This window comes from Pogoniulus pusillus, chromosome 5, assembly GCF_015220805.1.
Source record: "Pogoniulus pusillus isolate bPogPus1 chromosome 5, bPogPus1.pri, whole genome shotgun sequence".
Classification (NCBI taxonomy): domain Eukaryota; kingdom Metazoa; phylum Chordata; class Aves; order Piciformes; family Lybiidae; genus Pogoniulus; species Pogoniulus pusillus.
In genome coordinates, this window is record NC_087268.1 from 29676655 (window position 1) to 29681594 (window position 4940).

At 42.2% G+C, this 4940-nt stretch overlaps 1 long non-coding RNA gene across 1 annotated transcript; it reads left to right on the top strand.

Annotated features, from left to right (window-relative positions):
* Positions 1–1982: 1982 nt before the first annotated feature.
* LOC135175696 (uncharacterized) lies at positions 1983–4940 on the top strand. The gene is made up of 3 exons (XR_010302440.1): positions 1983–2415; positions 2663–2810; positions 2912–4940. It is a non-coding gene; the product is annotated as an uncharacterized LOC135175696 (long non-coding RNA).

Here is a 4940-nt window from a genome sequence, read left to right on the forward strand (position 1 = left end):
ACAGGCCTTTTAAGTCCAAAAGCTATGCCTTGTCACAGAATCACAGGCCTGGAAGGGATCTCAAGGATCATCCAGCTCCAATCCCCCTGCCATGGGCAGGGGCACCTCACACTAGATCAGGTTACTCAGAGCCACATCCAGCCCAGCTTTAAAAATTTCAGTGTATGAGGCTTCCATCACCTCCCTGAGCAATCTGTTCAGTGTCTCACCACCTTCATATGGAAGAGCTTCTTCCTAACATCCAATCTGAATCTACCCACTTCTGGTTTGCTTCATTCCCCCAGTCCTATCACTATCTGACACCCTAAAAAGTCATAGAATCACAGAATGTCAGGGGCTGTAAGGGACCTAGAAAGACCATCCAGTCCAATTCCCCTGTCAGAGCAGGATCACCTATGTGCGAAAAGGTTGTGAAAGAGAAACAAATGGTGATGTCTACTTCACTCATAGGCTTGCTGAGATGTATAAGAACAAGAATCCAAACATAGCTATTTGCCTGAGCTCTGAGCTGCATTTCTCTCTAACTCTCTCTAACCTCACCCTCCGTCTCTCTTCCTAACCCCCATGGGCGACCTCCGTTCTTCCTTGGGGCACAAGGCAATGTTTGGGGTAAGGTAGAGAAGTGGGAGAAGGTGGAAGGGTGGTTGGCCCCTCCTGGGGACTCAGGTTTCTGGGAGGGGAGTTGTGTTTCTGTATTACCTTTTTACCTTGTCTATTTCTGTCTATAACTGTATATACTGTAAACATCTGCTTGTATATTGTGCTAGCTGTAAATAGAAGCTTCATTCGTATTTCCAGAGCTGGCTGAATCTAGTCTGAGTGATTTCCAAAGTTGGTGTGTGTGTGTGTGTGTGTGTGTGTGTGTGTGTACAGATAACACCCAAACCACTACACCCTCCCATGGAGAGGCACCTTCACCTCCTCCTCTAAAGACTTTCAAGACCAGACCCATCTGGATGCATTCCTGTGTGCCCTAGGTGACCCTGCTTTGGCAGGAGGATTGGACTTAAAGCATGGGAGCTTCTTCCCTTTGGAAGATGTGACAAGGAAAAGCATAGTTCTCAGACTCCCATATAATGCTGAAGCATGGGTCATTGATTCCCCAGAAAATGTGAACACTGCTATTTGTTTTTATGTCAGCTGCCTGAAGGAAGCTGGTTAACTGATTTATTGGAAGAAAAATGCTTGACAGCATCAAGAGACTTTATGAATCCAGAATCAACTCCTCTCCTCCTAGTTATGTACCAGTGCAATTCCATTGACGTGAGCAGTATAGACCCCATAAGAGTGCCCAAATGAAAGGATAAACACATCCACTACACTAGGAATAGATTTTTATCAATAAGATAAAAAATCTCTAAAAGAATATTTGAAAAGAGAGAGGATAAATTTCCCACTCTAATATTCCCATCTACGTCTGTTATGCTAACATCACAACAGGCCAGCCTGGTAGGACAGTGACCTCACTGGTGTTTGGACACCAGCTGTTGCTAACAACAGCTAACTTCATCCTAGTACTTGTCCAGCTGTTAAAATGCTCTTTTGTTACAGGGCTGGGAAGTGCTGCAGGTTTCAGTCTGTTCTGTGGAAATTTCCAAGGACTCAAAACATTTTTGTGATCAAAGATGTGAACACACTTTTCAGAATAAATACACAAAGTATCTTTAAAGTGTCTAGCATTAAGCAGCCACCATTGTAAATTAAAGCTGGATTCCTGTACCAGAACTCACAGCAAGTGAAACACACAAAGCTCTTTGCTTCTGGCGAGTACCACATTTTATGCTGTTAATGAGTATTCCTGATAAAACGTTGATGGCAAGCATTTATTTTTATATTCATAAGTGTTAAGGGTTAACCCCTCCTGGGAGGTGGTCTGAACCTGACCCCAGGTGCAATGGTTAGCCCACTCCCATTTCCTGTTTGTAACCCTATTAAAGCAGAGGAACCTCCTGTTTCTTCCTGGTTTGCTTCACCTGAGGAGCCCTACCCTGTTCCAGCTGCTTCTGCTTTGCTACATGGCCAGCCAACCATGTGGTGGACTGACCACTTTCTCTTGCCATCATTCCCATTTTGTATATGTTTTTTAGCTGTTTCCCTTCCCTATACTTTCTTTTGTAATTCCCCTTACCTTACACACCTTTTATTTACTGTTAAAGTTCTCCTTTTAACTTCCAAATCAGAGCAAGACTATCCTTTGGGTGTTTTCTACTCCTTTTTACCCTTCTGCCAAAAAATCTTTCATATGGGGGAAGGGAGAGGGGGAGGCACCCTGAAATATTTGTTCTGTTAGGCTTTGGTCTCTGAGAAGTTTAAACCAGAACTAATAAGTTTTACAGCTTTGTTTCCCTCACAGCACTATATTTAAGCCTTTTACAACCATGCAGAAAGACAGCCATCTCCAAGAGAGACATTTTGGTAAGCTTTTATTAGTAAGAGTTTTTTATTGCTCAGATGCTTCACATATAATGTCCTTTCTGCTACCTAATAAGAATTGTAGCTCATGTCTGTACTTAAAAAAAAAATATAATGTGTATGTTAGAATTTTGCTTATTTGTAGCCTTTCTGTTTTGATTGGTTTTCTTTAAGTTATGAAACAGTCATGTAAGAATTTCCCAGAATCAAGCAGCATTAGACTTAAGAACTAATGTTGTTGGGCTTGCAGAATTTCAGAGAGGATTTGGCTAACCATCACAAGTGCAAGACATCATGAAAATTTCTGGAACTACTTTCTGAAGCTTTACATCCATAGAGATTCTTCTGCCTCCAAACAGATGCTTGTAAAAAGGAAACTGGAGTTACAATTTGGTTGGGTAAGCAAATGCCTAGTGACAGAAGGCAGTCTTCATGCAACAAAGTCCCAGCTTGATTAGCAGATGTGCCACTTAAGCAAAACTCCATTTAACTGTTCCAGATGAAAGGTCAAGATGTTTTAGTGCCTGAAGTAGCACTGGATAGCACTTGAGTATCCTGCTATGTTACCAGTTAAGGCAAGAATTAGATTCTCGATCTCCAGCGTTCAGCTGTAATGAAGAAGTGCATGTTTCTTCTCCAGAAATAACTGAAAATAATTGCACAAATCTGATTGTGTTTTGCTCTGAACTAGTGTCGTGGTAGGCCTAAATAGGCCAAAATAGGCTTAGACATGTCCTGGCTTGCCAGGCACATTTTCATGCTCTCCCTCCTTCTGCTATGGGGAGAAGCAACCATGGGAAAGAGGACGAAGAACCTGGAACCACTGAGTCTAAGGGCTGTGGCTTGCCCAGACTTGTTTTGCTTCTGTTTACATCCTGTGTTGAACAAGGCAGATACACCTGGCTTGTGTCTGGCTTGTGCAAGGCCTGTGTTTTCCTAAATTTGGGTAAAGCAAGCCTATGGTTTCACCTAATATGGTCAAGCTTGGATAACTGCCATTCTGATTGGCTAATTTGTGTCCAAAAGCCCATTAGTCTTGGGCTGTACTGATAAAAAGAGATGAGCAGGTAACACAATGTGCTCTGCCGTTGTATTTGTGCCCGCTGCCACCAATGCTCCCTGCCTCTGGCAGTGATTCTGCCATTGCCTCCTGCAGCGTTATGCTTAGCTATAAGTAGTTCTGCTGAACTGCCTAGAAACTGCTGGCTTTGAGTTTACCAGGAAACAGCTTTAAATGCCTCCATGCAATCAGCCTGCATAGCCAGCATGACATTGTGCTGAGACCACACATCCCAAGACATCCTGCCTATACCTGAAAGTCTCCTGCCAAGATGGGAAGTCCTGAAGGTACACAGATCACCCAGAGGAGACAGGATAAAGTCAGAGATTGTCTGCCTCCTTTCCTCAGCACCCTGAGAAGCCTGGGAAGAATCAGAAGCCTCAGCAGCTCACAAGACATTGACAGAACCCTCTGCAAGCATTTGGGTACTGTTTGAAGCTGTAGCTAGTCCCAGGGAATCGAGAGACTAATATTTTGTGAGTAAACACTTGAAACCTCTTGTAATTCACTAATTGCCTTCTGCCATAAGCAGAAAAGTGCCTCTCAAGTCCCCTGGTGGGAAAGAGGTATAATTGAAACTAAGAACCTCTTTCCAGTATACTGTTTGCATTTGCTAGTTATTTCTTAAAATGTTCTAGTTTTGCCTGTTGCCTGTGTGTGTAAGTATCCAACCCATGTGTTCTGAACCTCGTAAATAAGTTTTCTGGTGAGATTTAATGTTAATAAACAGTTTCATAGTAATTAACAATCTTTGCCTGGATATCAAAATTAATATTGATTATTAATGTTGTGTAGTTTGTAACACCTAGCTTCCTAGTTTCACAAACTCGTGGGGAGGCTGCAGTTGGCCAGTAGCCCCAGGGGAATCATACACAGTAGCGAAGCTAAAGCAATGAACATATTTTGTCTCAATCACATCCTCTGTAAAGGAATATGGAAGATACACAGGAGTTTAGGAGCACACGTATTTTCCCTGGCTTACAGGCTTTTGTTGTTGTTGTTGTTGTTCTGCTGCTGAGGTACAAACACTCAATAAATGGTTAAACTGAGGCCTCATAATTAATCTCTGTCCTCTTTCAACTGGCATTTCTTTATGTCAATTCAAAAGTCCCCTTCAAAAGTTTGCCTACATCCAAAAAGAGAGCTTAATAAAGCAAATAGACTCTTGAATAATTTTGCTTAATCCAAGTAGAGAGGTTTACAAGAAGCTACGCTATGAAGTAGATGTTTGCCTTGAATGGTAACACTTTCAAATCAGTTTAACAAGACAGTTGCTAGCTGAACCCCTGATGTTCCTATGACACAAAAGTTGTATTTGTAACACATGATAACTTACTCTGCTTAGGAGAACTAGCATCCTGGATCCAGCTTTAAGAGTGAAATTCATCTGTTGATACAAAGGAACCAAGAAATCTCAGAAAGCATTCCTTTCCTGCTATAATTTGGCAGTTGCAGAGAGGGTTGACAG